This window comes from Canis aureus, chromosome 34 (genome assembly GCF_053574225.1).
Source record: "Canis aureus isolate CA01 chromosome 34, VMU_Caureus_v.1.0, whole genome shotgun sequence".
Lineage (NCBI taxonomy): Eukaryota > Metazoa > Chordata > Mammalia > Carnivora > Canidae > Canis > Canis aureus.
Window position 1 is genome coordinate 25,532,337 of NC_135644.1, and position 12,740 is coordinate 25,545,076.

The 12,740-nt window shown below is 38.1% G+C and overlaps 1 protein-coding gene, 1 long non-coding RNA gene and 1 pseudogene across 2 annotated transcripts in view; 2 read left to right on the plus strand and 1 right to left on the minus strand.

Moving 5' to 3' along the window:
* The window catches only part of BAZ2B (bromodomain adjacent to zinc finger domain 2B), a 294,178-nt gene that overhangs the window by 18,703 nt on the left and 262,735 nt on the right, over positions 1-12,740 (plus strand). The window lies entirely within an intron of this gene.
* LOC144304628 (uncharacterized) lies at positions 267-3,928 on the minus strand. The gene is made up of 3 exons (XR_013371553.1): positions 3,865-3,928; positions 3,057-3,219; positions 267-475 (listed from the first exon to the last, which is right to left on the minus strand). It is a non-coding gene; the product is annotated as an uncharacterized LOC144304628 (long non-coding RNA).
* LOC144304874 (complement component 1 Q subcomponent-binding protein, mitochondrial pseudogene) lies at positions 8,134-9,382 on the plus strand (annotated as a pseudogene).

The window sequence follows — 12,740 nt, forward strand, 5'->3', positions numbered from 1 at the left end:
AAGTTGACTAGTATTAACATTGAGCATGCCTTAATTTTTTTTCTGATTTTGAAAATGCTTCAAATACTTCATCATTGTCTGTGATACTTGCTTTTGGTTTGTTAGATGGGTTTTTGAAAATCACGTTAGGCAAGTATTAATCTATTTCTATTAAGACTTTTTAAAAGCCAGTTAAAAATTAAATGCATGGGCAACTTGGTAATTCTTGATGGCTTTCTCTACCTTGGTGTTTTTTAAGTTTGTTTTTCATTTTAGAATTAGTGCTAGACAGAGGTTTAGATGATGGTTTTTAATATTTGGGATAAGCAACAAGATGAACTGGGCAACAGGAAATACAGTTTGATATGTTTTCTCCTAGAACTTTTTTTGCTGAATCTCAAGAGATCTGTGTTGTAGGTATACCTGTAATCCTATGTTTGAGGGTCAACATGATTGATTTTAGCAGTTCCCGTGCTTCTAGGAGAGCCTGGAATACCTGTGGATGGGAAGATACAATCAGGGGCAGAATGGCTACTCTCTGATACTGTGGAATATGAGTATGGTGAGTCGGTACTTGTGACTGCTTAATCAGATTTGATCATCACTTATAAAGCTGACTCCTTTTCAATCCTAATGACAGGTTGAGGAAAATTAAAACAATGAGGCCAAAAGGTAGCTCTTGATGTCTTTTGGCAGTGTGAATGTGAGTGCCAAGCTCTGTGACTCCCACTTCTCTTATAAGCCTTCCCTGTTCCTAAACTTTATTTTTTTTTAAATTTTTTTTAAATGTTTATTTATTTATGATAGTCACAGAGAGAGAAAGAGAGAGAGGCAGAGGGAGAAGCAGGCTCCATGCACCGGAAGCCCGATGTGGGATTCAATCCCGGGTCTCCAGGATGGCGCCCTGGGCCAAAGGCAGGCGCCAAACCCCTGCGCCACCCAGGGACCCCCCTAAACTTTAATTCTACAGGTTGTGGGTTGGGATATTTTAGAATATTCTTATTTCTTAAAGTCAGCCCTTTATACCATTGGGGCATATGTGTATAGACTCAGAGTCTTGTTATAGTTTTGGTATTTTCCCTGACTTCTTTGATGATGACATTCCTCATACTTATTTTGGTCCTTTTGGGTGGATTTTTGGAAGGGATTATGTGAATGAATGCTGTATTATTGAGATTTTAAAACTCTTTTCACATATTCATGAAATTATCCTCAAGAGACGTTATACTTTCTTACACGCCTTTGGACTTTGAGAATTTTTTTATTCTTAATGGGAATAATTTTATTTAAATATGTATACATAATTTTTTAAACCATTTTATTTATGAGTTAGAAAGCCAGGGTAAGGGCAGAGGGAGAAGCAGGCTCCCCCTGAGCAGGGATCCCAACTTGGAGCTTGATCCCAAGACTCCAGGGTTATGACCTGAGCCAAAGGCAGATGCTTAACGACTGAGGCACCTAGGTGCCCCTAATTTGTATATTCTTAATTGTTACAGATAATCATATGTTTCTGTTTACTGGGGAATTAATTATATTTGTATTTGAATTATTTAGAAGGAATGGCTTTGGTAAGATTTTTTGAGGAATATGATCATAATTTTAAGGATTTTTCTTGATTTCCCCCAAAAGGCTGTTCTTACTAGGAGGTGTGGCTGATTATTTTCATAGGAGCAAGCAAGAATGTTAACCAGCCTCCTTGAATTTGCTTTTGCATGCCTTAGTAAAGCCTATGCACTATTGTACAATTACTATGGCTACAAAATAAACTTAAAAAAAAAGATTTTATTTATTTATTTGAGAGCAAGAGAGAGAGAGAGAGAACATGAGTAGAGTGAGGGACAGAGGGAGAAGCCAACTCCCCATTGAGCAGAGAGCCTGATATGGGGCTTGATCCTGAGACTCCAGGATCATGATCTGAGCTGAAGGCATATGCTTAAATGACTGAGCAACCTAGGTACCCCCACAAAATAAAATTTTAAACTTTTATTCATTTATTTTAAAGATTTTATCTTTTTGAGAGAGAGAGAGAGAGCACACACAAGCAGGGGGAGGAGTAGAGAGAGAGGAAGAGGGAGAAGCAGACTCCCTGCTAAGCAAGGACTCTGTTATGCTCTGTAGATGCTTAACCACTGAGCCACCCAGGTACCCCAAACGTTTTAGCCTTTACGTGTCAGCTAGGACTTTTATTTATTTATTTTTCATTTTATTTTTTTAAGATTTATTTATTTTTAGAGAGAGATCATGAGGGGGGAGGGGCAGAGGTACAGAAAGGAGGAGGGAGAGAAGCAAACTCTTGCTGAGCATGGAGCCCAACTTGGGGCTGGATCTCATGACCCCGAGATCACCAACCAAGCTGAAATCAAGAGTTGGATGCTAAACTGAGCTAGTGAGGTGCCCCTCAGGAACTTTCTTATAAGAGGAGTAATATTTGGATGCATGGAACTAAACGGAGGTACATTCCAAATTGTCTGTAGATAAAGATGCAGAAATTTAGCCAAAGTTTATATGTTCACTATGGATAATGGTAGTCAAAATGTAGATTTTGTTTTCTGATGTTTATAGGTTAGCGTATCACATATTTTATAAATGAACATTAATTTTCTTTTTATTATTTTAGTTGTCACATAGAGGTAAGGGCTTAAACTTTTGTTTCTCTTAGCATTAAGAGCAAGCCCATTAGGTATGAATTTCGGCCAAACTGCATTACATCTTAATTCTTTACTTTGTCATTTACTTATTAAGTATTTTGCTCTAGGCAAGGAACTTTTCGAGTTAGGGTAGGAGAAAATAAAAAAATAAATAACATAACTTATTGATTATCTAATTTAGGAAAATACTAAAGTTTATCAACATGATTTAGCTTGTTTTAAAACCTTATATAGCTTTATACTGTATATCATTTTCCAACCTGCTTTTTCCACTCATCTTTGTATTTTTGTTTCTGTGAGTCAGTAAATTGGGATTGACCTAGGTGGTTTTAACTCAGGGTCTCTCTTGAGGTGGCTATCAAACTTCCACTTGGGATAGCAGTTATCTCAAAGCTCAACTGGGGCTGGAGGATCTAATGCCAAGCTCACATTGTTGTTGACAGTTCCTTGTTGGCTGTTGGTAGGAGGCCTCAGCTCTTTGTCACATGGTCATTTCCATAGAGCTCTTTCTGACATGGCAGCTTGCTTCCCCCAGAGTAATGAGAGACAAAGACAGAGGCAGCAACATAGACTCTTTTGGAGTGACAAAATGCTTTAAGAGAGGAAGAAGAAAATTTTGAGCATAAAGCAACTTGGAAAAAATTGAACAGTTCAAAAAATCTAACAAAGTCATGATTTTGGATACTCCCAAACTTAAGATGACCCCAGGAATAATTAGAAACTCTGCTGAATAAATTTGTAGGCCAGACACATATGTATTTCATTGGTATAAAAGAAATGTATTTATGAGAGGTTCATACCAGTATTAACAGGAGGTTTATTTTCATTCTTAAAGGTGGCTGCTTTGCTTGAAAATAAAAAGCCATATTAGAATCCACTATTTCAAAAAAAATCAAAGTCTAAAATGGAGTCCCAGTTAGGATCGCAAAATATGCTATCATATTTTAAAGCCTTAATTCTAGTACTATCCATTTTATGATGGAGGGTAAATCTGGACACTTGGTGACTTTAGAGTTTTGTTTAGTTTTGGGTTTTGGCCACCCATAGTGGGAATGGAATAAAAATTTTTAGAGGTTATAATGAAAATGTGAAGACTTTTTAATGAAAACAATCAAGGAGAAGATACTAGACTGGCAGACTCCTTCCTTTGAGTATCTTTAAAATTATGTAAATTGTGATTCCCTTCCTCCTTTTCATATTTTACCATTTAGTACTTGACTATCCCTATATAACTTACCTTAAAATATTTGCTTCTGCTTCCTGAGTCTACCTTTGTTACCATAGAAACAGAAGTGGACGAGGGAAATTGGCAAGACAACCAGCAACTGAAATTAATGAGGATTCTAACTCCTCACCTGTAGTTGTTGTGTTTCATTTACAACTCCTGTTTTAAAAATAAGCAATGTAAGGCCTGTTGAGTAGGAGAAAAAAACCCTGAAACTGAACTCTCATTTGCTTCAGACTTGTTCTCTTGCCTAGAAAGCTATTAGGAAAGAATCTTTCTAACAGCGTGGAAAAGAGTTTTCATTCTTGTGAATAGTTAGACTACTATCCATCCATTCTGTGATGTTATACCTTTAGGTGTTTATCAGATATTTTTCATTAATAGGTATTAAAATAACACATTTTCTAGGGAATGAGATGTGATATTATGTGATATAAGCCTCCTGTGGTCAATATGTTTTCGCACATACAATTTAAGTGAACCTGGAAAAATAGATATAGATCTTAAATCTGAAAAGGCATTAAAAACATTATTATGTATAATCAGTCTTTTATTTATCATGTCAAGAAATACTTTTTAAGTATTAAAAAGTATAAAGTTTTAAAATGTAAACTTTTAAAAAGTCTATTAGAAACTTTTAAAAAAGTACTTCTTTGCATTTAAAAAAATTACACAAGTGGGGATCCCTGGGTGGCGCAGCGGTTTGGCGCCTGCCTTTGGCCCAGGGCGCGATCCTGGAGACCCGGGATCGAATCCCATGTCGGGCTCCCGGTGCATGGAGCCTGCTTCTCCCTCTGCCTGTGTCTCTGCCTCTCTCTCTCTCTCTCTCTCTCTCTCATTGTGTGCCTATCATAAAATAAATAAAATAAAATAAAATAATTTTAAAAAATTACACAAGTGATCTCTAATGCCCAATGCAAGGTTTGAAATCACAACTCTGAGGTTAAGAGTTGTGCTCTATACACTGAGCCAGCCAGGTGGCCCTCTTCTTCTTCAACAACAACAACTCCTCCTCCTCCTCCTCCTCCTTCCTCTTCTTCTTCTTCTTTTTTTTTTTTTTTTAATTTTCTTCTTGAAATTTAGGTAAATGTGATGAAGTTCACATTGTGAAGAGATGAACTATTCAAGACCATTAGAAGTTTGCTTCCTTCAATGTTTTTTTCCCTTTTTTACAATTAAGAAATAGCACATTTTAAAGAATTTTTTTGCTTTAGAAACCTAAATTTAAGCTGCTTTCCTCTGGCTGCATCCTATAAAATTTTTAATTATATTAAATCTATAGGCATACCTCAGAGAAATTGTGGGTTCTGTTCAAGACCACAGCAATAAAGTGAATATTGCAATAAAGTGAGCTAAATGAATTCTTTGGTTTCTCAGTGTATATAAAGTTATATTTACACTATAGTGTAGTCTGTTTAGTGTGCAATAATACCATTATATCTAAAAATAATGTACATATCTTTTTTTTTTTAAGATTTATTTATTTATTTATTCATGATAGAGAGAGAGAGAGAGAGGCAGAGACACAGGCAGAGGGAGAAGCAGGCTCCATCCCAGAACTCCAGGATCACGCCCTGGGCCAAAGGCAGGCGCTGAGCTGCTGAGCCACCCAGGGATCCCCTGTACATATCTTTTTTAAATTACTTTTGACTACGTTGACATACAATATTACATTCTTTTCAGGTATACAACTTAGTGTTTGACAGGTTTATATATTATGCTATTACAGTATCATTCACTATGTTCCTTATGCTGTGCCTTTTATTCCCTTGACTTATGCATTCCACAATTGGAAACCTGTATCACCCACTCCCCCTCACCCAATTTGCTTAAGCCCCCTATCCTCTCCTGTATGGCAACCATCAGTTTGTTCTGTATTTGTAAGTCTGATTTTGTTGTTTATTCATTCATTCTTGTTTTTAGATTCTACTTCTGAGTGAAATCACATGGCATTTATCTTTCATAGTCTGACTTATTATAGTTAGCATAACACTCTTATCTATCCCTGTTGTCTCAAATTGCATCATCTCATCATTTTTTATGGTTGCATGGTATTCCTCAGTAGAACTGCTTTCAAAGCTGGAGTCCGTCCTATCAAAGCATACCAGTGCTTTATCATCTAAGTTTATGTAATAGTCTAAGTCTTTTGTTGTCATTTCAGTAGTCTTCACAGCATCTTCACCAGGAGAACATTCCATTTCAAGAAATTACTATCTTTGTGCAGCCATAAGAAGTAACTCCTCATCCGTTAAAGTTTTATCATGAGATTGCACCAATTTAGTAACATATTCAAGACTCTACTTCTAATTGTAGTTCTCCTGCTATTTCCACCACATCTTCAGTTTTCTTTCTCTTAAATCTTGAACCCTTCAGAGTTCATTCATGAGGGTTGGAATCCACTTCTTCTAAACTCCTATTAATGTTGATATTTTGGCCTCTTCCCATCAATCATGAATGTTCTTAATGGCATCTAGGATGGTGAATCATATCTAGAAGGTTTTCTATTTACTTGGCCCAGATCCATCTGAGGAATTACTATCTGGCAGTGATAACCTTGCAGATTTTATTTCTTATATAATAAGACCAGAAAATCAAAATTACTCCTTGATTCATGGTTTACAGAACGGATATTGAATTAGCAGATACGAAAACAACATTTATCTCGTGGGGCATCTCCATCAGAGCTCTTAAATGACCAGTTGCATTGTCAATGAGCAGTAATATTTTGTTTTTGTTTTTGTTTTTTTTTTAGCAGTAATATTTTGAAAGGAATCTTCTTTTACTGAGCCATATGTCTCAATAGTAGGCTTAAAATATTCAGTAAACCATGTTGTAAATAGATGTGCTGTCATCCAGGTTTTGTTGTTCCATTTGTGTTCCATTAGAACACAGAATAGATTTAGGATAATTCTTAAGGGCCTAGGATTTTTGGAATGGCAAATAAGCATTAGCTTCAACTTCAAGTCATCAGCTGCATTTGTCCTTAACAAGAGTCAACCTGTCCTTGGAAGTTTTGAAGCCAGACATTAACTTCTCTTCTCTAGCTATGAAAGTCCTAGATGACATCTTCTTCTAATAGAAGGCTATTTTGTCTACGTTGAAAATCTATTGTTTAGTGTAGCCACCTTCTTTAATTGCTCTAGCTAGATCTTCTGGATAATTTGCTGCAGTTTCTATATTAGCATTTGATGCTTCATGTTGCACTTTTATGTTATGGAGATAGAAGGCCTCTTTCCTTAAACCTCATGAAACAACCTCTGCTAGCATCCAACTTTTATTCTGCGGCTTCCTCTCCTCTCTCAGCCTTCATAGAATTGAAGAGAGTTAGTGCCTTGTTCTGGATTAGGTTTAGGCTTCAAGGAATTTTATGACTGGTGTGATCTTCTATCCAGACCACTAAAACTTTCTCTATAACAGCAGTAAAGCTGTTTCACTAAATTATCATTTATGTGTTCGTTGGAGTAGCATTTTTAATTTCCTTCAAGAATGTTTTGTTTGCATTCGCAATTTGCCTGTTTGGCACAAGAGCCCTAACTTTTGGCCTGTTTCAGCTTTCAACATGCCTTCCTCACTAAGCTTAATCATTTCTAGTTTTTGATTTAAAGAAAGAGATTGTGACTCTTCCTTTCCCTTAAACGCTTAGGGGCTATTGTAGGTTTTTTTTTTTTTTTTATTCATGAGAGACAGAGAGAGAAAGAAGGCAGAGACACATGCAGAGGGAGAAGCAGGCTCCATGCAGGGAGCCTGATGTGGGACTCGATCCTGGGTCTCTAGGATCACACCCTGGGCTGCAGGCGACGCTGAACTGATGCACCACTGGGGCTGCCCTGTAGGGTTATTAATCGGCCTAATTTTTGTATGGTTCTGTCTTGTGGAATAGGGAGGACCAATTTGGGGGGAGAGATCCATCAGTGGAGCAATCAGAACACATCAAACATTTATAAAACTTATCGTCTTACATGGGCATGGTTCATGGCCCCTCAAAGCAATTACAATAGTAACATCAAAGATCACTGATCACAGATAACCATTACAAATATAAAAATAATGATGGGGATCCCTGGGTGGCGCAGCGGTTTGGCGCCTGCCTTTGGCCCAGGGCGCGATCCTGGAGACCCGGGATCAAATCCCACGTCAGGCTCCCGGTGCATGGAGCCTGCTTCTCCCTCTGCCTGTGTCTCTGCCTCTCTCTCTCTCTCTCTCTCTCTCTCTCTCTGTATGACTATCATAAATAAATAATAATAAAAAATTAATAATAATGAAAAAGTTTGAAATAGAGGACTTCCAGTGGGGTACTGGCTAGGATCTTCTGCGTGGGTCAACCTTCATGCCTACACATGTCTGCATCCCCAGTGCAGCCCCCCAGCTTGGGACTCTGCAACCAGTCCAACCCTGCTGCCTCAGCCTCTGCTGCAGTCCGTGTGGGCTTTCCATGGAGCACTTGAGGCCTTTCATGGGGACTTTCATGGTGCACTCTGCCCCCAAATGGGCTGGATCTGCTTGAGCCTCCTGAACTCTTGAGCACCCTGGGGTTATAGCTGCAGCATGCTGCAAACCCAGGGGGACAGAGCTTTTATTGAATTACTGAGTGATGAAATTGAGGAAGAGAAGAGACAGAAGCAGAAGAAGTCTCTCTTCAAGATGTCTGGAGGTTGGAAGCTGGAAGTGAATGGGACAGAAGCCAAAGTAGCTGGGAAAGTTGCTAGAGATCATTTGTTGTCACTTTAAACATTAACAGTAGCATCCTGCCAACATTTGATGGGGAGGAGGAGCCCTCACAAGGGCAGAGGGTTGAAGAGCAGGAGCCTGAACGGACACCCATTCCCAATTTCAGGGTTAATGTTATAAAGAATGGTGGCAAGAAGGCTCTGTTGCTGGACTGTCACTATCTAGAAGATGAGCTTGGGCAAGAAGAGGAGGACAAAAGTGACATCTTCTCCCTCAGAAAAATGAGCTTTCGGTCCATTGGTGAGCCTGAGGGGAAGGACACCCAACACCAATCCCCTGGTTTGGGCTTTACTTGATCCCTTGATGGATTTCCTGGCAGGCTCAGGGGTAGATAACACATTTGCAAAAGAGTAGAGTTCAGCACAGCCCTGGAGCAATGGGAAAACATTCTTTTTCTCGAAGATCCCAAAAAGTTTTATCAAGGGCCATAGAGCAGACAAAACATTGAACATCTTAAATTTATGGCAGGTTTTGCCAGGGAACACACCTATTCTGAAGCCACTCACACACATATTTTGGGATGGTTTTCATTGTAATATCACGGAGAATAATTCAAATTTAAATTATTTCCATTGCCCTCTTATTTACCCATTTATTCTCTACAAATCTTATTCCTAGATTCTTGTATAACATAGTAATGGACAATAAAATTGGTTTATCTCCTTCCTCAAAAAAGAGAAAAACTGGGCAGCCTGGGTGGCTCAGCAGTTTAGCGCCGCCTTTAGCCCAGGGTGTGACCCTGGAGACCTGGGATCGATTCCCACGTCGGGCTCCCTGCATGGAGCCTGCTTCTCCCTCTGCCTGTGTCCCTGCCTCTCTCTCTCTCTGTCTCTCTCTCTCTCTGTCTCTCATGAATAGATAAATAAAATCTTAAAAAAAACAAATATTTCAAGAATTATCAAATTGTGACACAGAGACGCAAAGTTGTTGGAAAAATGGTGCCGATAGCTTGTTCGAGGCAAGGTTGCCACAAACCTTCAGTTTGTAAAAACACACGCTCTGTGAAGTACAACAGAGCACAAAACAAAGTATGCCTGTATTCCCAAAAGGGCAGTGTTTTTGTTTTTGAAGACATTTTTTTTCACATTGTATTTATTTATGAGAGAAAGAGAGTGAGTGATAGTGAGAGTGGGCCGGGGGCGGGGAGCAAAGAGAGAATCCTTAAGCAGACTCTACACTAGGTGTAGAGCCCAACTCGGGACTTGATCTCATGACCCTGAGATCACAACCTAAGCCCAATTAATGAGTTAGAGCCACCCAGGTGCCCCTGTTTTCAAAGAGCATTTACTTGTTTTAAGTGGGTGATTAGCAGTAGTTGCTTTTGCCTGGTTTCTTTTCTTTTAGAATTGTCTCGCTCTCTTTTTTTTTTTTTTTTAAGATTTTATTTTCAAGTAATCTCTACAACACCAAAATCAAGAGTTGCACTCTGTACCAACTGAGCTAGCCAGGCACCCCTTAGTATTGTCTTTAAATCAAGTTCACTTTAAAGGTTGAGAAATTTTTCTTAGACTACATGATTTTTAGGCTCCAGTCTTATATATTAATGGTCTTTGAACTGTTTTTCTGGTGTTTTGTATGTTTTTTTAGAGCTGTTTTGACTGTGCTTCTCTACCAGTAAAAATGTGTTAGGAGCATAGATCACCTATATATGTGCATGTGTGTGTGTGTATATTTTTTTGTCATTTTATTGTTTATGAATTATATATTTACTAATATTCTAGTATATTTATGTAGGATATGTGATATACTAAAAAATAAAATAAAAATAAGATGAGATAAAGATGATATAAAAATATCTTAAAATATTTTGCTAAAAGTGAAGGCTTTAAATTATGAGCCAGTTTCTCAAGGTATACTGAACACTTAGGATGATAGTTGTTAACAGTAATAGATATCTGGGATCCCTGGGTGGCGCAGCGGTTTGGCGCCTGCCTTTGGCCCGGGGCGCGATCCTGGAGACCCGGGATCGAGTCCCACATCGGGCTCCCGGTGCATGGAGCCTGCTTCTCCCTCTGCCTTTGTTTCTGGCTCTCTCTGTCTCTCAGTCTTTCATGAATAAATAAATAAATAAAATAAAATCTTTAAAAAAAAAAAAACAGTAATAGATATCCATATTATAAGAAGTTTATTGTTTTTTTTTTTTTTTTTTTTTTTTTTTTAAGAAGTTTATTGTTAAATTCTTTATTTTGGTGGAGATATCCCCCCCCCGCATAATATGGTTGATAACTAGGAGCAAAAGCATCAGCTTTGGTATTTTTGTGTCATTTCCTGTGATTCTGTTACTTTTCTACTCTTAGTCCTGTTTGGTCTGCTGTAACAGCATACCGTAGACTGGGTGGCTTATAGACAATAGAAATTTGTCTCACAATTTGGGAGGCAAGGAAGTCTAAGATCAAGATCCTAGCAGAATCCGAGTCTGGTGGGAGCCTGCTTTGTGGTCATAGAGTGTAGCCATCTTCTTACTATGTCATCAATGTTAGAGGGACCAAGAGAGCTAAGAGGCCCCAATTCCTTGCATGAGAGCTCTATCTCCAACTGAATCACCTCCCAAAGGCCCTCTCTTCTAATGTTAATACATTGGGAGTTTAGAATTTCAACATAAATTTGGGGGTTACACACACATTCAGACCATTAGCATAATCAACCCATGACTTTTTTGTAGGAATGTTTTTAAGCCCCTTTTACTTTGTGAAATTTGGTTGATGGCCAATTGGAAAGAGAAAAAAAAAATTGCCAATAAGATTTTTGCCTTTACAAGAACTTCTTTGTTCAATATGCTTAGTATTTATTACCCAACCCATCATCAAGTCAAATCATTTTTGAGAGCCATCTCAAGAGGATCTGCCCAGCGTTAGTTCTGAGGTCAACCCCAGTACACTCAGTTTTCTGCTCTCTCATACTCCAACCTGGGGTTTTATTAGATGGATATAATTCCTGTTGTTTTCCTATAGTTGCTTCGTCTTATTATCACATCTCCCTTTTGCATCATTATGTTTCCCTTTCTTGGATTATTACCACAACATACTCAGAAAAAAGGATCCTTCTTTTCATTTCCTTCATTATTGCCATAAATTCTCTGCTTTTTACTTAGCAGAATTTTATTTGCTACCTATAATACTTTCCTACAATTCTTTTTTTTTTTTTTTTTTAAGATTTATTTATTTGAGAGAGAGAGAGAGAGCGAGAGAGCACACATACAAAGTCAGAAGGGGCAGAGAGAATCCAGGCCAACTCTCTGAAGAGCGGGGAGCCTGATATGGGGGCTCCATCTTCGGACCTTGCGATTACTGCTCTGAGCTCACGATCTGAATTGAAACCAAGAGTTAGGCACTTAACTGACTGAACCACCCAGCCTCCCCTCTCCTCCTGTTCTTTCTTGATCTGACTTTAGTCATGCTTTTGCTTCACATCAACTCCACAAAAGTGTTCTTGTCAGTGACCCTGATGACTTCTGTGACTTCAGTCAGTTCTTAGTTCTCACATTCTTGACTAAACCTGTAGCATTTAACCAAGTTTATCACTCTATCCTCCTTTAAACTTTTTGTTTTCTTATGCCTTCCACAACTTCATATTTTGTTTTTCCGCCTAGTTTTCTATTTTCCCTTTCTTCGCTGTTTCTCTTCATGTCTCCATCCATGCCCCAGGCCTTACTCCTTGCACAACTACTGTTCCTTCACTATAATCACTCTCTTGGTGAAGTAATTCTACCCCCTGGATTTAGATAACATTGAAATGCCAAAGTTGCTTATTCCATTTTTTAAGGAGATATTTTTTCTGTTGAAGTATAAGTGATGTATAACATTATATTAGTTTAATGATATTCATATATGATGTGAAATAATCACCCCGTTAAGTCTGATTAACATCTATCACCACACATAGTTAACAAATTTTTTTTCTTGAAATGAAAACTTCTAAGATATATTCCCTTAGCAACTTTCAAATATGCAATATAATTTACTATCCATGTTACCATGCTATACCTTACATCTCATGACTTAATTTACTTTATAACTGGAAGTTTGTAACTTTTGACCTCTTAACCCATTTCACCTATTCCCCCACTCCTGCATCTGGTAACCATCGATCTGTCCTCAGTATGTATTATGAGTCTTTCTTTTCTTTTCTTTCTTTCTTTCTCTCTTTCTTTTTTAGATTCT